This window comes from Ambystoma mexicanum, chromosome 3p (assembly GCF_040938575.1).
Source record: "Ambystoma mexicanum isolate Mex_15411 chromosome 3p, UKY_AmexF1_1, whole genome shotgun sequence".
Lineage (NCBI taxonomy): Eukaryota > Metazoa > Chordata > Amphibia > Caudata > Ambystomatidae > Ambystoma > Ambystoma mexicanum.
The window spans coordinates 942,918,621-942,943,563 of NC_090925.1; the positions used below are offsets into that span (position 1 = coordinate 942,918,621).

Below are 24,943 nucleotides of genomic sequence, written 5' to 3' on the forward strand. Positions count from 1 at the left end.
ATACTATGCTTTCCAACCATAAAGTCAGTGCTGATGGATATTCCCCCTTATTTGTCTAGGCCGAAAACACATTGCTGATGGTACTCTTGTTCAGAGGAGATTTGTTTAGCATTTCTGTGCTGGACTGCCCTTGTGGGTGGGACAAAGACTGATATGAAAATGGATATTTCTCCTCTGTGAAGGATGCAGTGAGCTAAAACGTGGTTGTAGACCCTCCTGAGTGGAAGAAATTCCATAGAACAGGGTATTTGACCCATGTTCATTCTCAGTACAGGGGCTCCCATACTCCTTTGCAACTATTGCATTTCAGGTTTGCTTCCTGATTGTAATTGAGGGTCCTAAGAAATTGTTCATCCACAAGCCCAAATGGTACCTCCAGTAAGGGAGACAAACAGCCGCTAAAGGAAATTAATTGGTATGTATGCAGCTTTTGGGTTTGGTGCAGAGTCGGGGGAGAGGGGGCATGGTAGCAGAACAAGCGACTGGGTGCCTTCAGAGGTAGGAAGGGCTGGAGTTTGGAGAGGCGGGGTTAAGGCACATGGAGTTTGCAAGGTCCACAGCTAAATTGCCCCCTCCCTTATCCGTCCACTTTCCCTGTCTGCATGCTCTCCAAGCTTATGAGCAGGATCATGTCACCTCTCCATGGCAGCACAATCAACCTCAGAAATGATTTTGTTTAGTTGGACCCCATCAATTTGTTACTGCTTGATTTCATTTGGATGGCGGACTAGGGGTCTTATCTCGGTACACCCCAGCCAATACCAATCTGATGTTGCTTGTTTACTTGACCTGATCTGAGGTTGTGTATCCTTTTGTGCAGGTGGCTTGGACTGCATTATGTTGGTGCAGGGGCAAGACTGATTTACTTATGGTTGTTTCCAACATGGTGTACAACAATGGGATGGAATGGAAAGGTGTCCGGTAGAATTCCCAGTTGCTATAAATAATTCAGAGATTTTAACCTATGACATTTTGGTATTTTATTAACACTGTACTATGTAAGATAAGTCATTCAAGGCACCTGCTGAAGCACTCCGACTCTATAAGCAATGTCAATCACAGCAGGGTGTTTGTGATGCTGGAAATGCCTTATGGACGGACAGGGCCCCATAGCCCTTGTCCTACCACTTCTCTGTGAGTGCAATTGCTTCCTCTGCAGCCTACTCCTCTAAGCTAATCAACGCAGCAAAACCATTCCTGACCACCGAGAACTGCCTATCCATCGCCAGAGCGATAATAGTCTACACTGGACTATTGTAACGTCCTTTTTGCAGGCACCCCAGCAAAAAACCTACTGAAACTTCAAATAATCCAGAATAACGCTCTCTGAGCAGCCCTTGGCATTCCCAAAAAAGAACACATCTTTGCTGCAAGAAGGCAAGTACACTGGCTCCCCGTCAAAGAACGGATCCTATTTAAGACACTCACCATCACCCACAAGTGCATCACACACACTGCCCCACCCTACCTCTCGCTGGAAGTAATCAGAAAAGGCTCCTCCAGACCCACCAGAAGACCCTAGTCCCACCGACTCGTAGTCCCCAGAATCAAAAGTGCTAGAGCTGGTGGAGCCAGCTTCCCCTTCATTGCTGCCAGGCAATGGAACTCCCTCCCACTCACCTTGAGAGCTGAACTGTCCCACCCTGCTTTCCGCAAAGCACTCAAAACCTAGCTGTTTGTCTAAACCGATGCTCACTATGCACTGTATCGTTGGGCTGTGACCTGGTTATTTTGTATGTACCATCGTAACTAAGCTTCTGATGTTTGTTAATCTGCTTAGAATCGCATGCTGTGCATATGGTCCGACATCCAGTGGTAACCGCGGAGTATTGCATCTTGTCTTTCGAGAATCAAAAGGGGATGTCGACATGGGCGTGCCTCTAACACTATCCCTACGTGACGTGTAGTGTACCCCAGATCCCTCACGCGTCGAGGTCCCTCAGATTGTTTTTTTCCACCCATCATTCTGGTCGTCTTGATGCAGAGCTTGTCAAAGACTTTGCTTATTGTCCCATCAACCTTTGGTCAAATAATATTCGACGGCTGTTACAGACCTCCGCCGAAGACCTTCAAGATCTCGACGGACAGTGATCCAGTCGGCGCTGCCGATCACGTGGCCGGGCCTTCCACCGGCCTATACAGTAGGGAGAGTGGGGTTGGGGTGGACATTTTTATACAAATTGAGAATGCCTTTCCCTTTCCTTCCTCTTCCCCTTTCGGTCTTCGTCACTCTACCCATCCTCAGCTATGGAGAGGACTCCATTTAGGTTTGGCCCTAATTGTAGGAGCAAATTCCCTTGGAAAGATAGGTACAGACGGTGCAACCAGTGCTTGTCCCTCGATCACAAGGAGGAAGGAATGCGCGGCTTGTAAGCTCCTCCGTCCTAAGACATTAAAGGAGCGTAGAGTCAAGCGGTGGGCAGCCTACTGTATGTTGAAGGCCGAATTTTCTCCCGCTGCCGCAGCTACCGACTGTGACGACGGCGAGAGTGACGATCGTACCTCCGAACCAGAGGTTGTTGACCTTTCGACGGACCGCTTGCGTTCCGCATCGTTTGTCCCTGGCCCGCTAGGCACGGCTTAGGCACTGCTATGGGGAAGTCACACCCCAGCGACAAAGACGAAGATGTACACAGCACAAAGCACACAACCCCAAGTCAATCTTCGGCCAGGTCGAAGAAGACTACAGCGCCAACGAGTACACTGGAAGCTCCGGCGATACCCGCCGACCGTCAGGATCGGCAGCCCTCCCAGCAGCTGCAAATGCGCCTAACGACCGGGCCGTTGAAGACAAAGGGCGCTACCCCTAATATACCAGGTTCCGTCGAGACGCATCGCAAGAAGGCGTCCAGCGACGATAGGGTTCCGGTTCCTTCAAAGAAGGCATCGCAGAAGATAAGGCCCTGGCACTGCCGAAAAAGGCAGCCGGTGAGGACAAGGACCCAGCACTGGCAAATAGGACCCCCTCGCAATCGCAGGCTGAAGCTACGTGCCTCCCAACCGTGGAGGACGTCACTGACAGCTTAGCTAGGATTGTTGCTGCTGATTCTCAGAAGCGGCAACCCGGGGATGCGCCGAGGCCCACGTAAAGGCCCAAGGATCTGCCGAGGTCCAAAGATGGCCTAAGGGGGGGTACCAGAACCCACCCATAAGTCGAAAGACAAGCACAGAGACGTCTCACCTCTGTCGGTCAAGAGGAAAGGCTGGACAGGTTTGTTTCCTGTTCAGAACAACCTACACCAAGGAGGCCAAGGGATGAGAGCCCTGTGGACCCCAAAGCTAAATTTACAAGACTTTTTGACCCCTCTTTAGAAGAGGATATATACAATTACAACCTAACTCAGGATGACATTGCTGCTGACACTTAGGATGAGGAATTCATCAAACCTGATGACATGCATGAGCCTATAGAGGGCTGGGAAGAAATCCCAGATGTGGGTGACCATCAACCATGGCAGTCCCCGGATCATCAAGACCCTGATGCCCTGTCTCTGGACTCTACCCAGGCCACTCCCACTAGGCAACAACCCTCGCCATTGGATGACCAGTTGACTTTTAACGTAATGTTGCGTAAAGCAGCAGATCACTTTAAAACTGCTACAGATGAAACGGTCCCCGAAGCTGACTTCGCGGAGGACATCCTTAAGGAGAAACCGGCGGCCAGCCGGCTATTCCTCTCCTCAATTCATTCAAAAATGTCTGGCGCCCTCCTTATCAACACCTACTCTCCTAAGAGGTGTCAACTCACAAATAGAAAAATTCTTTCTCCCTTCTCCATCAGACCCTCTGTATATCAGAGGTCATTCCACCCCAGACTCCCTGGTGGTGACTACTACACGAAAGCAGGCAGGGGTCTCTTTGTCAACAGGCTAGGCACTCCCTGATAAGGAAGGTAAATGACTTTACACCCTTGGGAAAAGGATCACGGTCGCAGCAGCGTTCTCAGCGTGCATTCCCAACAACAATACCTTGTTGGCCAGCTACGCCGATGCCCAGTTGGACTTACTACAGGAAGGCATACAGGAGGTTCCCGAACCCCTACATACTCGTCTCCTCACCACTGTCATTGAGGTCAGACAGGTGAACCAAAGCATTCTTAAGAATACTTTGGATTCTGCAGAAATGGCTGGTCGATCCCTTGCTCAGAGCAGAGACATGTGTGGCTGCGGAACTCTGGATTCAAGCCAGAGACGCAAGCGTCACTGATAAGCAAACCCATGGAAAAATCCAATCTCTTTGGGAAGGCGGTCGTCGAGGACCTCGAGACTGCAAAAAAGGAGCATGACACCTTAAAAACACTGGACCAAATTACACAAAGACCCTCTACAAGAAGAGGATCTGGGTCCAAACGGCTTTTTCGTGGCCAACGCATCCCTCAACAACAATACTCATCGGGAAACAATTGGAATTCTACACAGGGAAATAGCAGATACACCACCCCGTATCCCCAAAGGGGTCAGCGCTGTGGCAAAGAAAGCGGCTGGAACTCTACCCCCAGAGGCTCCCCGGCCTCAGGTTCGAAATGACCCGAAGATTCAGGTCCACTCCTATGCCTCCCCGGTCGTGGGCCGGCTAACATCGTTTCTTCAGGCATGGGAGGGAATACTACAGACCAGTGGGTACTAAAGTCCGTGGCCCACGGGTACTGTATAGAGTTCAACCGGTCCCCAACATTCAGACCTCCACGAGCAAGACAACTGACACCAGACCATCTTCGCATTCTCCTGCAGGAAGTCAAGACAATACAGGAGATAGTAGCCTTAGAAATCGTACCTCTGTCACAGGTAAAAGAAGGTATTTATTCAGTGTACTTCCTTGTACCCAAAAAGGATCTAACCATACACCCTGTTTTAGATCTGCGCCCAGAGAACATATTTGTAAAGCCACAAAAGTTCTGCATGGTCACTCTGCAGGAAGTAATTCCACTGCTATCACAGGGGGATTACTTGGCAACGCTGGACATGAAAGATGCATACTTTAATATTTCAATGTTGCCAGCACACAGAAAATACCTCAGATTTATGATACAAAACAAGTATTATCAGTTCAAAGTACTACCCTTCGGCATAGTATCTGCACCAAGGGTATTTACAAAAGTACTAGCGGTGGCAGCAGCACATCTGCGCAGGCAATCCATCCCGGTCTATCCTTATCTCGACGACTGGCTCATAACAGGGGACTCTTATGAAACATGTCTGTCAAATACCCAAAAGACGATAGATCTTTTATTCAGTCTTGGATTCTCTATCAACGAGGAAAAATCCAGCCTAGACCTCAGTCAGGTCAAACTATTTCTAGGGACTCTAATTCGAACAAAGGACGGCCTTGTCTTCCCCTCCAACGAGAGGGTACAAAACATGTTGTTTCAGATCCCTCAGTATGTAGCCAGTCGAGAGGTGACCATACGCAAGGCTATGCGACTGCTAGGAATGATAGCGTCATGTATCTACTTGGTTCCTCAAGCGCGCCTGCACCCAACACAAGAGTGGCTCAACAGCCAGTGGTGTCAGGCCAGTGGACAGTGGGATGATCTAGTGGTCGTCTCGCCGGCCCTCGTTCTCTCGCTGCGGTAGTGGTCGAGGGACAACCTCTTGAAAGGGAAATCCTTTACCACCCCCGCAGTGGAAGCCACTCTAACCACAGACGCGTCTCTTACAGGGTGGGGAGCTCACCTGCTTCAACAAACAACGCACAGTTTGGTTGTCAGACATAGCAACGCACAGAGTTTGGTCATCAGACATAGCATCCAACCACATAAACCTGTTGGCAGTGTTCAAAGCACTGAAGGCTTTCGAGACACAACTGCAGGGGAAGACGATCCTCATCCTCACAGACAGCACCACGGCCATGTACTATCTGAACAAACAAGGAGGCACTCATTCTCCAGGGCTGTCCAAATTGTCCCAGAACATTTGGAAGTGGGCTCTCAAACGCAACATGTTCCTGTTATCACAACATGTTCCATGGGAACTCAAACTTCTGACAGACGTACTCAGCAGAGACTTTCCGTTGCCCATGGAGTACGAATGGCGATTACACTGAGACATTGTTTCCAATGTTTCACAGAATGTGTCTTCCCAGAGATCGATTTGTTCGCAACTCTGGAGAATGCTCAATGCCAATGAACCAGTCGATAGAACTACCAACGTTCTTTAAAAATCCTTCAAGCATGGGAGAAAGAACCCTGCACACATTGGATGTATGCAGAGCTGTCATGTTCTACGTGGCAAGAACTCGACCACTAAGGAAGACAAATCAGTTTTTCGTTTCTGTGGCGGCAGAAAGAGAAGGAGATGCAGTCTCCAAATTCACTATCTCTAGATGCATTGTCAAATGCATCACACTCTGCTACAGTCTTGCTAAGAGAGAGCTGCCCTTCAAGCCTAGAGCACATTCTACTCGAGCATTCATTGCAAATGTTCCCCTTGAGTCCATATGCAAAGCGGCAACCTGGAGTTCTGTACACACCATTACAAAACACTATTGCCTAGACACTCATTCTAGGTCTGATTCTCAGGAGGGACAAGCAGTACTAAGACTTCTGATGTTTGTCAATCTGCTTAGAATCACATGCTGTGCATAGTCCGACATCCAGTGGTAACCGCAGAGTATTGCATTTTGTCTTTCGAGAATCGAAAGGGGACTTTGACATGGATGTGTCTGTAACACTATCCCCCAAGATCCTTCAAGCGTCTAGGTCCCTCAGATTGTTTTTTTCCACCCAGATAACTGGTCGCCCCTATGCGGAGTTCGTAAAGAACATTGCTATTGTCTAACTGACCTTTGGTCGAATAATTCTATAAAATAGTTAAGATCACCCCTTCCGTCCCTTATCTCGACGGCTGTTCCAGTTTCCGCTGAAGACCTGAGAGAACTTCGACGGACGGGGATTCTGTCGGCGTTGCCGACCACGTGACCGGGCCTTCCGCGGGTCTCTACAGTAGGGAGAGTGGGGTCGGGGTGGGCATTTCTTTTCAAACTGAAAATGCCTTTCCCTTTCTTTCCTCTTTCCCGTTTGGTCTTAGTCACTCTGTGTACCCTCAGCTATGGAGAGGACTCCACTTAGATTTTGCCCTATTTGTAAGAGCAAATTCCCATGGAAAGATAAGCACAGAAGGTGTAACCGGTGCTTGCCCCTCGATCACAAAGATGAAGGGTGTGCGGCTTGTAAGCTCCTCCGCCCCAAGACCTTAAAGAAGCGTAGGGTAAAACGGTGGGCGGCCTTCGGTATGTCCAAGGCCGAGGTTTCTTCCACTGCCGCTACCACCGAATGTGACGACGGCGAGAGTGACTATCAGACCTCCGAACCGGAGGTTGTTGACCTTTCGACGGAACGCTTGCATTCCGCATCGTCTGTCCCTGTCCCCGATAAGCACGGCATAGGCTCTGCAATGGGGAAGTCACACCCCAGCGGCAAAGACGGACATGTGCACGGCACTAAATACACAACCCCAAGCCTTACTTCGACTACGTCGAAGACGACTTCGGCGCTAACGTGTACACTAGTAACTCCAGTGATACCCAATGACTGCAGGGATTGGCTGCCCTCTCCGCAGCCACATATGCTCCTAGTGACTGGGCAATCCAAGACAAAGGGTGCTACCCCAAAAATACATAGTTCCGTCGACACGCATCACAAGAAGGCGTACGGCGACGATAAGGTTCCGGCTTCATCGAGGACTGCGATAACTCGAGACAAGGCCTTAACTCTGCCGAAAAAGACTCCCGTAGAATCGCCGGCTGTAACTACGCGCCGCCCGTCTGAGGAGGACGTCGAAGACAGCCTGGCTAGAATTGTGTCTGCTGATTCTCAAATACAGCAGTTTAGGGACTCTTTGAAAGTTTGCGAAAGGCCCAAAGATATGCCGAGATCTAAGGAGGGAGTTCATAAGTCGAGAGAAAGACCCAGGGATACCCCACCTTCATCGGTCCCGCCAGAGGAATTCTCTGAGGGAGCAAAAGGACTTTCTCCAGCATGGGGTCTGGCATGGATTCACATGCTCATGAATATTCCCCGTCGTCAGGCCGGGAATCCTCGGTATAGAAAAAAATCAGTATCAGTTTCGTTTCTGATCTGTCTTTCTTAGTAGTAACCAATCACTGGTCTCTGGGTCATACTGCCCCCAGCCAATGACTGCCCTCTCCCTAAGCCCCGCCTCCGGCAGCCATCCTCAGATTTTTACCGCACGTTCAAGTGTTGGGAGTCCTCGTGCTGTAGCTCTCGAGCTTTTGCTGCGTTTTTGTGCTTTTTCAGGAGATTCTTCTCATTTTTCGGTTAAATAGAGCCTCAAGCTCCACCGTTTCTACATCCGATCAACGGGGATCCGTTTCAGAGTTTTCTACGCCCCTCAAGGGTGAAGATTTCGTCGAGTTACGCTTTTGGAGGATTCCAGAAGTCCGAGGCCTACCCCGAACATGGCCCAGGAGAAAGGAAGCTCGACGCCCGGGAAGCTGTTCAGGACCTGCCCTGGATGCCAGCTTCAGAATATTTTCAAGGAGGACGAGCATTCGTTATGCCTCTACTGTCTCCATGAGGACAAGACGCACAAGGAGAAGGACTGTGCGTTTTGTGGGAACATGTCGGAGCGTACCATGAAGGATCGCCACCTCCGTCTCGCCAACTGGCTGGAAGGGAAGAGCCCGTCAGGCGAGAAGAAGAAGTAGTAGTCCAAGCGGTCTTCTTAGTCCTGTGAGGGTGCCCCGGCGACGGGGGCCCAACAAAAGGCTAAGCACCGCGAGTCCGCTGGCACCGGGAGCGCCGAACGGTCAGGCAACTTGGCTGCTAGGCAGGGCGCATCCTCCCCGGCGCCATCAACCACGAGCCAACGCTTTGGCTCGGGTAAGAGGAAGTCCGAGAACTCAGCAAAGCTTCTGGAGAGGCCCCGGTCGATCTCGAAGATTCCGGCAGAGGGGGAGCGAGGCTCGGACCCTCCCCCCAAGGTGAAGGCCCCAGGCGTCCAGAAGGTGACGATGGCCTTAATTCACCCTGCTAAGACCTCGATTGAGAAGGTCGCCGCGGCCCTGGCTCAGCCTGTGGAGGCTACACCAGTGGAGGCGCACTCAGGACCCAGAGTCTCCCTGCCACCACGGAGGGAGTCGTCTTTCAGGCCCATTGAGAAGACCCCCACAAAGTCCTCGTTGGAAAAGGTGGGGGAGGGGCTGGTGGCCATCGTGGATACGGACACAACCTCTGAAGAAGAGCTCATCGAAGTCGTGGAAGAGGCCCAGCCCATCGGGAGGGATCCCGACGAGGGCGACGACGAGAGCGACGGTGTCGCCGACAAGGCTCCTCAAGAGCCCTCGTGCCCGTCGTTTCCGGCGCCGCAGGACACCTCAGCGGCCATTTTGTCAGCGATTCAGTCCTTATGCTCGGAGATAAGGACAAGGTTGCCCCTTCCCCCGACAGAGGTACCTGAGCCAGACCCGACGGGGGAACCGGAGCCAGGACCTTCGGAGAGTCCACCGCATAAGAGGAGGAGGACGCATCCTACGGCACCTCTTCCACCTCTGCGGCCTGCTCTGCCTTCCCCCCCGGTCTACTACCCACGGGGATGATACAGGCACGGACACGGCTACAACAGGTACAGATGGCGACGACGGGATGTGTCCCCCGTCGCCCCCTGCTCGGGCGTCCCCGCCCGACGATTTTGGATCCTTTCATGCCATGATTTCCAGGGCATTCGAGCTTTTTCAGCTCTGCCCAGAAGAAAAGAAAGAAGGGTTCCGTTACCAATGGCGCAAGGCTAAAAGGAAGACGGTCCTCGCCGTACCGCTTCTTGATGACATCTGGGATGAGGGGCTCGCCCTCCTCAAGAACCCTGCCACGGCGCAGGCAAAGAGGGACCGGTACGAGAAGAAGTACCGGGTCCCGACGCTGCCCCCTTGTGCCTTCGGGCACAACCTACCCCGGATTCGGTCGTCTCTGCAGCAGCAAAGAAGAAAGCTGGGGGGGCATCGGCCTCGACATCAACTTCCCCGCCGGACGGCGAGGGCAGGAAGTTGGACACGATGGGACGACGGATCATCTCATCCGCAGCGACGACTATCAAGGCGGCCAACGCCCTGGCAATCGTAACCCGCTACGACAGGGAGTTGTGGTTCAAAATCGCCCCTCTGTTAGACTTCCTTCCGGACGCCAAAAGGGCCGAGGCCCTTGAAATCCTACAGGAGGGGGAGATTGCTTCGGACCACGCCATCACAGTGGCAACTGACATCGCCGACACCGGTTTCCGTCAGTTGGGCAACAGCGTTTGCTTGAGACGATGAGGATGGCTCAAGGCCACGGATTTCTGCCAGGACGTACAAACCAAGGTTTTGGACATGCCCTTCGACGGGAACAACCTGTTTGGGAAGGCGGTTGATGAGTCCCTTCAGGCCATCAAGACAGACACATAGACTGCCCGGGCACTGGGAGTGCTCCAACAACGACGGCCGTCCTTTCGGCGCTCCGGAGGCAGACAAGGTGCATCCAAGGGATCCGGCAGTGGCTCCTCCACTTACCACCAAGCGGCAAAATCTTCGTCCCAGGAAGCCTACAGGGGACGCGGCAAGTCAGGTGGTGCCCGTCGTCGTCGACGAGGAGGTCAAGGAGGCAAGGCGGCCTCCAAACAAGATTGAACCGACCGTGGGGTCGGGCCCCCGCCGAAGCACCCCAGTGGGAGGCCGGCTGGCGAGGTTCGTCAGCGTGTGGGAGTCCATCTCCACCAACCGTTGGGTGCTGGATGCCCTGGCCCAAGGGCACGCCCTCGAGTTTCAGAAGAAGTGCCCTCGCGTTCCACCCATGGCCAGGCAGGAAAATCACGTACCTCAACTACTGTTGGAAGTAAGGGCGATTCTCAAGAAGGGTGCCATCGAGCTCGTCCCAAAGAGGCTTCGGGGCTCCGGAGTTTACTCAAGGTACTTCCTCGTAAAAATGAAGACAGGAGGATGGCGCCCCATCCTGGACCTACGACGACTGAACAAGTACATCAAGGCACAGAAGTTCCGTATGGTCACCCTCCAGCATGTGCTGGGACAGCTGGAGGAGGGCAATTTCCTGTCGTTGTCGGACTTGGAGGATGCGTACTTCCACATCCCCATTCTAAAAAGACACCGAAAGTTCCTCAGGTTCGTGGTCCAAGGGCGGCACTACCAGTTCAAGGCCCTCCTGTTCGGATTGAAGTCGGCACCCAGGGTGTTCACCAAGTGCCTTGCACCGGTGGCGGCGCGGCTGCGCCTACAGGGGATCCACGTCTACCCCTACTTGGACGACTGGCTCATCCGGGCAAGGACAAGGGAGCTCGCCGTGGAGCACACTGCGAAGACCGTCAAGCTGCTCACGGACCTGGGATTCTCCATCATCTTTCCAAAATCCCAATTGATTCCGTCGCAAGTCGCCCTGTTTCTGGGAGCCAAGCTCGACACATTGGCGCGGCTGGCCTCGCTGTCCGAGGAAAGGACCAGGACCATTCTGGGCAAGGTGCAGCGTCTGCTGGCCACGGACATGGCTATGGTAAGATCTAACAAGTCCCTCCTCGGGATGATGTCCTCCTGCATTTATCTGGTGCGCCTTTGCAGGCTTCGGATGAGACCCTTACAGGAGTTCCTCGACGCCTGCTGGATCCAGTCGATGGGCAGCTTCGAGGACAGGATCCCTCTCAACGAGACGTTCCGTCAGGCGATCCGGTGGTGGGGTACCCGCTCCCATCTGTCGGCAGGCAGGGACTTTCAGACCCCAGCTCACCAGGTGACGGTGACGACGGACACCTCCCTGGAAGGTTGGGGAGCACACTCCGGAGATCTTCACGCGAGAGGCCTTTGGCTCCCGGAGGAGAAGTCTCTCCACATCAACATCTTGGAGCTCCGCGCAGTGTTCTGGGCCCTCAGGTCCTTTCTTCCGTCCCTCAAGGGCAAGGTGGTGAGGATCTTCACCGACAACACCACCACGATGTTCTACATCCGGAAGCAGAGCGGAACCAGGTTCCCGGCCCTATCCAAGGAAGCCCAGGATCTGTGGCATTGGGCCGTCGCCCAAGGGATGTTTCTGCTGCCTCTTCATCTGGCAGGAATAAAAACACGATTGCCGACTCACTCAGCAGGGAGCTGCGCTCATGCCACGAGTGGAAACTACACCAGGATCAAGTGGATCGACTCTTCCGACGATGGGGCGAACCCCAAATCGATCTCTTTGCGACGGTAACGAATTCCAAGTGCCGAAGGTTCGCCAGCAGGTTCCCCCAGCCGAGGAGTATGGGCGATGCTTTCTCGTTCCCCTGGAATGGCCTATTTCTTTATTCGTTCCCTCCGCTGCCGTTGCTGCTCCGGCTCATCAACCAGCTCAAGAGGTCCCGGTGCAGGATGATCCTCGTCGCACCGGCGTGGCCGAGACAAATCTGGTTCCCGGACCTCCTGGACTTGTCAACGTCCCCACCAGTCAAGCTGCCGACAGACGCAGACCTTCTCTCCAGAGAAGGAGGCGCCATTCTTCACCACAACCCGGAGTCGCTGAACTTGCAGGGCTGGCTCATGCAGCACTAGAGTTTGGAGGGTACGACATCCCGGCCGACTGCAGAGAGGTTCTTGCAAAGGCCAGGGCGTCCTCAACTCTCAAGTGCTACGGACATAAATGGAAGAGGTTCTCTGTCTGGTGCCGTGCACAGAAGATTAACCCTCTGCGGATTACGGCCCCTCAAGTACTGCCGTACCTACTGTCGCTGGCCAAAGCTGGACTGGCTCACGCCTCCATCAAAATCCATCTGGCTGCAATCTCCCGATATACCAGGACGACGGGTCGGGCGTCCTTCTGGTCTCATCGCCTGGTGAAAGAATTCATGAAGGGACTATTCCGATCATTCCCGCCGGTGAAGGCTCCTGCTCTGGCGTGGGAGCTTAATGTGGTGCTGACCAAGCTCATGGGGGCCCCATTCGAGCCTATGCATTCAGCGCCTTTGAAGTTCCTGTCTTGGAAGACAGCTTTCCTCGTGGCCATCACCTCTGCACGACGAGTGGGAGAGATCCAGGCCCTATCTTGCAAGCCTCCATACTTGACTTTTCATGACACGCGGGTGGTGCTGAGGACACACCCATCCTTTATGCCCAAGGTGCCGGCGGACTTCCACCTCAACGAGCCCTTGGTGTTGCCAGTTTTCTTCCCGTCGCCTTCGTCACCGGCCAAGAGGACTTTGCACTCGCTGGATGTAGCTAGAGCGCTGAAGTTCTACGTGGACCGCACAAAGAGTTTTTGGAAGACGTCACAGCTGTTTGTGAACTTTGGGACTGTGAATCAAGGGAAGGCTCTCTCGAAGACGTCCATTTCCAGGTGGCTCTCCGGCTGCATCATGCACTATCACCGGTTGGCAAACCGACAGCTGCCCGGCCGTCCGAGAGCCCATTCGACCAGAGCGATCGCTGCTACCACGGCGTTCCTGTCTGGTGTGCCCCTGCTGGACATCTACAGGGCTGCGACGTGGAGGTCGACGCACACCTTCACAAGATTCTACTGCGCCGATCGGGACTCCAGGGAGGAGTCCAGGGTCGGCCAAGCAGTGCTGCGCAACCTGTTCGCCTAAGTGAGCCTGGGGAGGAGGTAAGAGTTGCTTAATGTTGAGTTGTTGTATTGCTTAATGTTGAGCCTGTTGCCACCTCCCGTGGTTGTGCATGTGTGTACTGCTATGTATTCTCTTATTCATGAGCATGTGAATCAATGCCAGACCCCATGCTGGAGAAGGAACAAGTTACTTAACTGTAACTGTTGTTCTCCAGCATGGGTCTGGCATGGATTCACATGCGAACCCTCCCGCCTATCCCTCTGCGGCTCTTCACTTGGTCATACTGCCACTTTACGTGCTACCAAATCTGAGGATGGCTGCCGGAGGCGGGGCTTAGGGAGAGGGCAGTCATTGGCTGGGGGCAGTATGACCCAGAGACCAGTGATTGGTTACTACTAAGAAAGACAGATCAGAAACGATACTGATACTGATTTTTTTCTATACCGAGGATTCCCGGCCTGACGACGGGGAATATTCATGAGCATGTGAATCCATGCCAGACCCATGCTGGAGAACAACAGTTACAGGTAAGTAACTTGTTCCTTCTTCAACGTTTAGGCAAAAATCTCTACAGTTTTCGACAGAAGACAGTGCTAGAGACACTTTTTCGACGGAAGACAGTGCTAGACACTTTTCCACCTCTAGACCATTCTAGGTCATCAGTCTGGACTAGAGAAAAATTTGAGGACTGCATGGAAAGGCTGGATAGGTTTGTATCACGTTCAGAACAACCTACACCAAGAAGGCCACGGAATGAAAGTCCTTTCAACCCTAGAGCTAAATTCCCAAGGCTTTTTGACCCCTCTTTAGAAGAGAATGTGTATAATTATGACCTTACTGAGGAAGACATTCCACCAGTTACTGTAGAGAGAGGAAAAGCCTTTCTCTAATGAAGAGGAACATGAGCCCATTGAACATGAGCCCATTGAGGGCTGGGGGGAGGACACAGATATGGGTGACCCTCAACCATGGAAGTCCCCAGATCCACAATATACAGATATTCTGGCTTTGGACTCCCCTCAAACCACCCCTACAAGAAACCCCTCTCCAATTGATGATCAGTTGACGTTTAACGTAATCCTATGTAAGACAGCTGAACACTTTAAAATTACCACTGAAGAGGCAGCCCCTGAAGCCGACTTTGTTGAAGATCTACTCAAAAGGAAGCCGCCAGCCAGCCAAGCTATCCCTCTCCTTAATTCGATTAAAATCCGCCTGGCTCCCTCCTTAGCAACATCTGCTCTCACAAGAGGTGTAAACCCAAGAATTGAAAAACTTTTTTGCCCTTCTCCCTCGGACCCTCTATAAATTAGAGGTCATCCCACCCCAGATTCTTTGGTAGTCACTACCACAAGAAATAGAGCAGGGGTCCCTTTGTGAACCGGCGAGGCACCCCCTGACAAAGAAGGGAGAAGGCTTTACGCCCTTGGGAAGCGGGTTAACACAGCAGCGTACTTTACGCTTATTGCCAATAACACCACTTTATTGGCCAGTTACACTGATGCACAATGGGCTTTAATACAAGAAGGCTCAAAAGAGTCTCCAGAACCTCTACAAACCCGTCTCCTCACCACAGTCTCTGAGGGTAGGCACGTTAACCAGAGCATTTTAAAGAACACTTTGGATTCTGCCGAGACGGCCAATCGAGCCCTGGCTCAGGGCATAAGCCTCAAAAGACACGCATTGGCTTTGCAACTCAGGATTTAAACCTGAAACGCAAGCGGCGCTTATAAACAAACCTGTGGAGGAATCCAACTTGTTTGGGATGGCGATCGACGAGGCCCTAGAGACCGCAAAAAAGGAACACAACACCCTAAAGAGTCTGGACCAAATTACTCAGAGACCCTCCATAAGACGAGGATTTGGAAACAAGGTTTTTTCGTGGCCAACGCTTCTCTCATCAACAATACTCTTCAGGAAACAACTGGAACTCTCCACAGGGAACCAATACTTACACCACCCCGTACTCCCAAAGGGGACAGCGCCGTGGTAATGGAAGGGGCAGGAACCCTACCCCCAGAGGTTCTCCAGCCTCAGGTTCCAAATGACCCAAGGATTTGGGTCCCCTCCCATGCCTCCCCAGTCGGGGGCCGGCTTACATCGTTCCTTCAGGCATGGGAGGGAATAACCACGGACCAGTGGGTGCTAAATACCATAGCCCGCGGGTACTGTGTAGAGCACAACCAGTCCCCAAAATGCAGACCTCCACGACAACGAAGACTAACACCAGAACATCTTTGCATACTTCTTCAAGAAGTCGAGGTACTGGAATAAAAAGGAGCCATAGAAATCGTACCTCTATCACAGGTAAAAGAAGGTATTTATTCAGTGTACTTCCTTGTACCCAAAAAGGATCTAACCATGTGCCCTGTTCTAGATCTGCGCCCAGCGAACAAATTTGTAAAACCACAAAAGTACTGCATGGTCACCCTGCAGGAAGTAATTCCCCTGCTCACACAGGGGGATAACATGGCAACTCTAGACATGAAAGATGCATACTGATATTTCGATGTTGCCAGCGCACAGAAAATAACTCAGATTTATGATACAAAACAAACACTATCAGTTCAAGGTACTACCCTTCGGCATAGCATCTACACCAAGGGTATTTACAAAGGTACTAGAAGTAGCGGCAGCACACCTGCGCAGGCAATCCATTCCAGTATATCCTTACCTCGATGACTGGCTCATAGCAGGGGACTCTTACGAGACGTGCCTGTCAAATACCCAAAAGATGATAGAGAATCCCAGACTGAATAAAAGATCTATCAACGAGAAAAAATCCAGTTTAGACCGCAGTCAAGTCAAATAATTCCTAGGCGCTCTAATTGGAACAAAGGACGCCTCGTCTTCCCCTCCAACGAGAGGGTTCAAAACGTGTTATTTGAAATCCCTCACTATGTAGCCAGTCGAGAGGTAACAGTACGCAAGGCTATGCGTCTGCTAGGAATGTATCTACTTAGGTCCTCACGTGCGCATGCCCCCAATGCAAGAGTGGCTAAGCAGCCAGTGGTGTCAGGCCAACGGACAGTGGGAGGATTTAGTAGTGGTCTCGCCGGCCCTAGTTCTCTCACTGCAGTGGTGGTCGGGGGAAAATCTCTTGAAAGGGGAATCCTTCACCATCCCCGCAGTGGAAGCCACTCTAACTACAGACGCCTCCCTCACATGGTGGGGAGCCCACCTGCTTCAGCAAACAGCAAGTAGAGTTTGGTCGTCAGACATAGCGTCCAACCACATAAACCTGCTGGAACTGCTTGCAGTGTTCAAAGCACTAAAAGCTTTCAAAACACAACTGCAGGGAAAGACGATCCTAATCCTCACAGACAGCACCACTGCCATGTACTATCTGAACAAACAAGTGGGCACTCATTCTCCAGGGCTGTCCAAACTGTCTCAGAACATTTGGAAGTGGGCTCTGCAACGCAACATGTTCCTGTTATCACAACATGTTCCAGGGGAACACCATCTTCTGGCAGACGTACTTAGCAGAGATTTTCCGTTGCCCAGGGAGTATGAATGCCGATTACAGAGACATCGTCGCCAAGGTTTTCGCACAATGGGGCTTTTCAGAGATCGATTTGTTCGCAACTCTGGGAAACGCTCAATGCCAAGATTACGCCTCCAGGTAGCCCCAGAACCGCTCCAAGGGGAACGGACTCTGGATAAAATGGTCAGGGAAATTTGTCTACGCTTTTCCCCCGAATCCCATTCTATACAAGATCGTGCACAAGATGCACCAGGAACCAGTGACGATGATATTGGTGGCCCCCTTGTGGGCCTGCCAACCCTGGTTCACTCATCTGATGGAGAGGTCCCTATCTCCTCCAGTCAAACTGCCTTGCCCGTACAACATGTTGTCGCAAGACAGAGGAGAGACGCTTCACCCATGCCCGCAGACATTGAACTTAGCGGCCTGGCTCCTGAGGTCATAGAATTTGGACACCTGCAGCTCCCTCAAAGATGTATGTACATTCTCAGGGAAGCAAGAAAACCAAATACTAGATATTGCTATTCTAGTAAATGGAAACGGTTTGTCATCTGGTGTAACTCAAAGAGCATCAACCCAATCGACTGCTCTGCCACTGACATTGTTTTGTACCTAAATCACTTACTTGACTCAGGCCTAGTCTTCAACTCAATAAAGGTGCACCTAGCTGCACTTTCAGCATACACAACATCACAACAGAAGGTGTCATGGTGGAAGATACCAGTGATTAAGGCTTTCATGGAAGGAGTAAAAAGAATTCACCCTCCCATTTCTAACCCGGCTCCCGGATGGGACCTAAATGTGGTATTAACTAGGCTTATGGGAACTCCTTTCGAGCCCATGCACAAAGCAAGTCTTAAGAACCTCACCTTCAAGACTGCTTTTTTAATAGCTATTACATCCATTAGCAGGGTAAGTGAACTACAGGCACTCTCTATTCTAGATCCCTTTGTAACAGTTCACAAAGATAAGGTGGTTTTGCACACTCACTCTAGATTTGCACCTAAATTAATTTCCAAGTTCCATGTGAACCAGTCAATAGAGCTACCAACGTTCTTTAAAAATCCTTCAAGCCTGGCCATCCCTTTACTAAATTCTATAAAAAGGCACCTGGCCCCTTCTTTGCTGTCCCTGTCGCTTACACGGGCAGTCAACCCCCGGGAGGAGAAATTATTTCTCCCAGCACCCTCCGACCCCCACTGCATCAGGGGTCATGCCACACTGGACTCCTTGGTCGTTACAACCACTCTGAAAAAGGCTGGGGTACCACTGTCCTCAGCAGAATCCCCTCCTGACAAGTACTGCAAGAAGCTTTACGCCCTGGGTATGTGGTTCACCGCCTCTGCAGCCTACTCCACAAGGATCGCAAATAACACCATGCTCCTGGCGAGCTACAGTGATGTCCAGTGGGGCCTAGTGCAAGATGGTCTTCAGGGTGCTCCAGAGCCCTCCCGAATATGCCTGCTGACGGTCGTGGCTGAAGGCAGACAAGTAACACAGAATATACTAAAGAACACACTGGATTTGGCCGAAACCGCTGGACGCTCCCTCGACCAGGGAACCCTACTTAAAAGGCATGCCTGGTTAAAAAATTCCAGGTTCAAACCCTAAACTCAGGTTTTTCTAATTAACAAGCCAGTGGAGGATTCTGACCTTTTTGGGAAAGCAGTTGATGACGCCCTAGAGACGGCAAAGAAAGAAAACACTACTCTAAAGTCACTTAGCCAGATTTCGGCCAAACCCTTTCACCAGTGTGGAGGCTCTAATGCATGCCGGTCCTTTCTTGGCCAGTCTTTCTCGCGCTGCCCCAAGGGCGATACGGCTCAGGGGGTAACCCCTGGTCCTCCCGTCAAGGATCCTCTGCTAACTTGTAATACCAGCAGAGGCTCTCGTAGGGGCATGGGTAGAGGCAGAAACTCTACTAGTAGATGCTCCCCGGCCTCCACCTCAAAGTGACTCGCCTGTACGGGTCCCCTCGCACGCTTCCCTGGTTGAGGGTTTCTTGTCTTCATTCATCCATGCCTGAGAGGGGGATCACTTCAGATCAGTGGGTACTAAAGACTTTTGCCCACGGGTATTGTATCGAGTTTCTCCGACCACCTCGCTACCACCCACCGAGAAGCAGACACTTGTCACCAGAACACCTACGCATCCTGCTGGAAGAAGTTCAGGTCTTGCTGGAATAGGGCGCAATCAAAGTCAACCCCCTTCTCCATGTAAACAAGGTTATTTACTCAGTGTACTTCCTTGTACCCAAAAAAGGATCTCACCATGCGCACTGTTTTAGACCTGTTAGGCAGAAACCTGTGCAGTTCCTTTTGGGAACACTGCAAAAGATTTAGGACTACAGGTGTTAGCAGTAAACCCACTTGGTAGCAGTCTGTACCACCCAGATTTGCCTGGTAGCTGTGGCTGAGCAGTCAGACTTCCCTCAAGAAGAGTTAGGCAGTATGCAAAGTATACACAATAGGCACTCAGATGCAATAATACAAGCAAACACTGACCAGAGCTTTGGTATCAAAGTATATAATTATTTATTTAAAAACACACTGTTTGAAACACTCCACCACTCTTATCATAAAACACTCTAAATACAGTTACTATTATAATATATACAACCCTTATTCCTTATCAGATAAGTCTTAGTTAACACCACTTATTTTCATACAGAGGTGAGCGCTTAACTATAGATGGCACTCCAATAAGTTTATGAAGAAGTGAGGGAAAAGGACAGATTATGGAAAGGTACACCATTCTAAGATTTAGGAACACTTTTAGCAAGGCAGAAGAGCAAAAGTCACTTGTGAGCCAAAGTCCATAGGCTGGGCCCACTCTTAGAAAGAGCAGAGCACAAATGCGCCCAAGGTCACACAGTTACACTAGGCTGTGAAAGTCTTGCAGAGAGTTCGAAAAGTGTTTAGAGAGGCTCAGAAAAGTTTAGCCAGGGTGTCCCAGGCTAACCCAGGTTCGAAAGCCGGGGGCTAAATCTACCCCTTACAGTCGGTGGCAAGGGAAGCCGGGCGGGACATGGTACATTAAGTGGGAAGGATCCTCCAGCGGTGGCAGTTGTTCCTGGCAGCGGGTGCAAGTCTCGTCGTCGTCCAGGGGAAGAGAAGATCTCGACTTGGAGGAAAGATGAAGGTCGTTGCACTGCCAGGGAAGAAACCAGCCGCAGAGTTTTCTGGTTAAAGGTATTACCCTTTAATTGGCGGTCGTGGTAAAACATGGTATCCCGGTTGCCGGGGTGCTTGGCACAGGCAAGGAGGCCACGAGATACGTCGGGAAGGCGAAAAGACGGTGAAACTGGTTATCCCCACCAGTCAAAGGAAGAAGACTCTCTGGCGGGAGATCTACTCTGTCGTTGGGAAAAGTGGTGAGACGGTCCGGCAGGGCTCCACCGGTGGTGTCGTTGTGGCAGGTCGGCTCAGCTTCTCCCTCGTCGGATTCTTAGGTCCTGTGGCGACTTCTGAAGTTCCAGTCCCCAAAGCCCTGCTTTTATGCAGAAAACCCTCATTCACTCAGCCTAGCTGTCACTCAAACATGCTAAGTGGTGAGCCGGCCGGCTCACCACTTGGGCCAAACAGGACGGAGTGCGACTTGAGTTGCCTAGGCAACTCAGTCCAGGGTGCCTAAATCCCCCTCCACCCCTCCTAAGTACCCCAGACAGATTGGAACCACTTTGGAGGGCTTCTGTGGAGAAGCCCGCCAAAAAGTGGAACAAAGGGCTCGACTTGGGTTGGAGTCACAGAAGAGAACACAAACGCCATTTTAGAACCGAGTTTTGGCAAAAAATACCAATCGGAGAATTAATATTAATTAAATAAACCGGCAGTATGTTCGAGGCTATCGTAATTAAATAAATAAAGATAGTGGCCTCGAACAATGGGAAAATCCCATAGAGAAATATTCGCGGTTGAATATAAAAAGTAGTATCCACTGCCACCAGCCAAAACTCGATCAGGGGGGACGGAGACGTGTGCCCTCGACTAACAGACCCCGGGGCAATCGAATTGCCCCAGCCAGTACGTCCACAATATGATGGTTTGTACTGGTTCTGTTCAGAATTTAAGACTAGTAAAGTCAACGGTGACTTTACAGACCCTGGGAGACAGTAGTCAGTCCCAGGGTATGGAGTCTATACTGGGGAGTCACTATGACACCCCTGTGTTACTGCACTGAGGGTGCTGTGTAACACACATCACAAAAACACATAAAGCCCTATGGAGTAAAAGACCCCATAGCCCATTAAACACATCTAGAGTCACAGAAACACACTCAAATCATGTCCAAGAGTGAGGGTAAAAGAGTCTCACTCTTGGCAGGAGAAAAAAATAAACCCCAAAAATCCAGCAAAGCTGCTGGGGGACTCACTAGGTTAGGAAATTCAGCCTAAACAGAGAATTCTCCCTAACAAGACTTGCAAACAAGTAAGACTTCAGGAGGTAATCCCCCTGCTGTAGCAGGGGGATTACATGGCCACATTGGACATGAAAGATGCTTACTTTCATATTCTAATGTTGCCAGCGCACAGAAAGTACCTCAGGTTCATGATAGAGGACACCCACTATCAGTTCAAGGTTCTACCCTTCAGCATTGCCTCAGCCCCAAGTGTGTTCACAAAGGTACTGGTGGTAGTGGCGGCTCACCTGTGCAGGCAGTCCATCCCATTCTATCCTTACCTCGATGACTGGCTCATAACAGGGGATACGTACGGAACATGCCAGACTAATACCCAGAAGACAGTACATCTCCTCTTCAACCTAGGAGTCTCTATCAACGAGAACAAATCCAGTCTAAACCCCAGCCAGGTCAAACAGTTTTGGGGGGCTGTAATTCAGACAAAAGACAGGCTCGTCTTTCCCTCCAACGAGAGGGTTCAAAACATGCTGTTCCAGATCCCTCACTATGTAGCTAGTTACCAGGTGACCGTACTCACGCTCGTCTGCGCATGCGTCCCATGCAAGAGTGGCTCTCAAACCAATGGTGTCAGGCCAGTGGGACGATCTAGTTGTTGTCTCGACAGCCCTTGTTCAGTCTCTGCCATGGTGGTCAAGGGAAAACCTTCTGCGGCGGGAAAACCTTCACCACCCCCGCAGTAGAAGCCACTCTCACCACAGACGCATTTCTGACGGGGTGGGGGGCTCACCTCCTTCTACAGGCGGTGCACGGTATGTGGCCGCCAGCAGTAGCATCCAATCACATCAACCTGTTGAAACTGCTAGCAGTGTTCCAGGCGCTGAAGGCCTTCCAGAAACACCTGAAGGTGGAAATGGTTCTAGTCCTCACGGACAGTACCACAGCCATGTACTACTTAAACAAACAAGAGGCCACTCACTCTCTAGGGCTGTCCAAACTGTCCCAAAACATCTGGAAATGGGCACTCACACATGTTCCTCCTCTCACAACATGTTCCAGGGGAATTCATTCTTCTGGCGGACATACTCAGCAGAGACCCCTCCACCCCTCTACCCGTTGAGCACGAGTGGCAGCTACAAGAGGACATTTTACTCAACCTCTTTGCAGAATGGGGCTCCCAGAGATCAACTTATTCACTCTGGAAAATGCCCAGTGCCCAGATTACGCCTCCAGGTACCCACAGAACTTCTCCAAGGGGAACGGTCTCTGGATAACATGGTTTGGGAGATTTGGCTACGCTTTCCCCCGATTCCCCGTCTCAACAGAATAGTGCACACAAGAACCAGTCACGATGATCTTGGTGGCCCCTATGTGGGCCTGCCAGCCTTGGTTCTCCCATCTGATGGCAGTATCTGTCTCCCCTCCTAGGAAGCTGCCGTGCCCAGACAACATGCTGTCTCAAGATCAGGGAGAGACAGTCAATTTAGCAGTCAACTTAGCAGCCTGGTTCCTGAAGTCATAGAGTTTGGGCAACTTCAACTCCCTCAGAGATGCATGGTCATACGCAGAGAGGCACAGAAACCTACCACCAGACATTGCTACTCCAGCAAGTGAAAGCACTTTAATAATTGGTGTAATGCCAAGGGTATCAATCCTATTGATTGCTCATCTAAAGATATCGTATTTGACCTAACTCACCTATTAGATTCAGGACTGGTTTTCAATTCTCTGAAAGTCCACTTAGCCACGCTTTCGGCATACACCACGTCCCAGAGCAAGGTTTCATGGTGGACAATTCCTGTAATTAAAGCCTTTATGGAATGGGTAAAGAGACTTAATCTCCCTATCTCCAACCCTGCTCTCGGATGGGACCTGAATGATGTTCTTACCAGACTAATGGGACATCTCTTTGAACCACTGCACAAGGCTAGCCTCAAAGCACTCGCCTACAAGACCGCCTTCCTGGTGGCGAACACCTCTAGAAGTTAGTGAACTGCAATGAAATAAAATTAAATTATATTTTACTTATATCGCGCTCGTACACAAGTGTTTCAGAGAGCGACCAGACAAAAAGGGAGGGGGACAAGGGAGAACAAAAAAAATACAGTGATCTTGCTAGGCCCAGTGACATTTAAGAAGGCGCAAGTGCATGGAAAAGAGGAAAGTGCATGGAAGGGGGGGTGGAAAGTGCGGAGCAGAGGAGAGAAAACAGAAATAAATATTAAATTTAATAAAATAAGTAAGGTCGATAAACCATGGTAGTGCAGTCAGCAAGTGGCAGGTGACAGTCAGATAAGGTATATCTGATAAGTGCAGAAGAAAAGTGGGAGGGCGACTGTATGAACTCTAGTGCAGAGGGTGGCATGGAGGCAGTGTAGAAGTATGGCTGGGTGAGCAGGAACCTGTGCCCGAATAACAGAGGGTGGCCAAGTGCATGATGCCAAGAGAAGAAATAGATCAACAGAGGAGAAGGGGGGGCAAAAGCAGAGGCAAAATGAAGGACTTGAGGTCCTTCTGGAACTGGAGATGGTTTTCCTCAAGTTTCAAGGTGGCTGGGAGGCTGTTCTAAAGGGAGGCACCAGCCGAAGACAGAGATCTACCCCCAGCTCAGTTCTTTGCAAAACGACTACCTCTGAGGGAGTTAGAAGTAGGGGAGCGAAGGGCTCGAGAGGGGAGGTATTTACGGAGGGATAGTTGAAGAGGATGCAGAGGGTTTTAAATGTAATCTGTGCTTCCACTGGGAGCCATTGAAGGGATTTCAGGCTGGAGAGATACAATCCCAGGGCTTGAGGCCAAGGACAAGTCTCGCAGTCCTGTTCTGGATTAGTTGTAAAGAGCGGAGAGTGTAGGCAGGTAGATTTAGAAAGAGGCTGTTACAGTAATCCAGTCTGAAGAGAACCAGAGCTTGAGCGACAGTGAGCTTTTGAGGGAAGGAGAGGAAAGGCAGTGTACCTATAAGGAGGTGCAACAAGAAATTTGACTTTTTGGAGGCATCAGAGATGTGTGCAGAGAAAGAAAGTGTAGAGTCAAAGATAACCCTGAGGTTCTTTGCCGCGCAAGTTGGGGTAGGAGGAGGGCCAAGGGAGGCCGGCCAGAGAGTGAGAGGAAAGGATGGAGATGGTGTACCAATAAGGAGGATCTCGGTCTTGTTGGCATTTAGACATCGATCGTTGGCGGCACACCAATTTTGAATGGCGATTAGACAGTCAGAGATGAGGGAAGGAGAGGAGGAGGCAGAAGGAAGCCTGAAAATGAGTTTGGTGTCGTCAGCATAGTACTGGAAAGTTGAGCAGAAAATTGAGATGCAGTAGGCGAGTGTTGCCAGGTATTGGTTGAAACGCTAGGGCGAGAGGTTAGACCCCTGGGCGTCACCGCATGTGGAGAGGGAGATAGAAGATAGAAAGGACCCAAGTTGTACCTGGGAGGGTTGATCAGAGAGAAAAGAGGTCAGCCAGGCCAGACCCTGATCAGTGATACCCAGGTTGTCACAGAGACGATTGAGCAGGGTGGTATGGTTTACTGTATCGAACGCAGAGGAGAGAGCAAGTCGCATGAGGATAGAGGGAATGTTGGA

The 24,943-nt window shown here is 51.1% G+C and overlaps 1 protein-coding gene across 3 annotated transcripts in view; it reads left to right on the forward strand.

Moving 5' to 3' along the window:
- The window catches only part of PHF20 (PHD finger protein 20), a 2,392,123-nt gene that overhangs the window by 2,065,828 nt on the left and 301,352 nt on the right, over positions 1–24,943 (forward strand). The window lies entirely within an intron of this gene.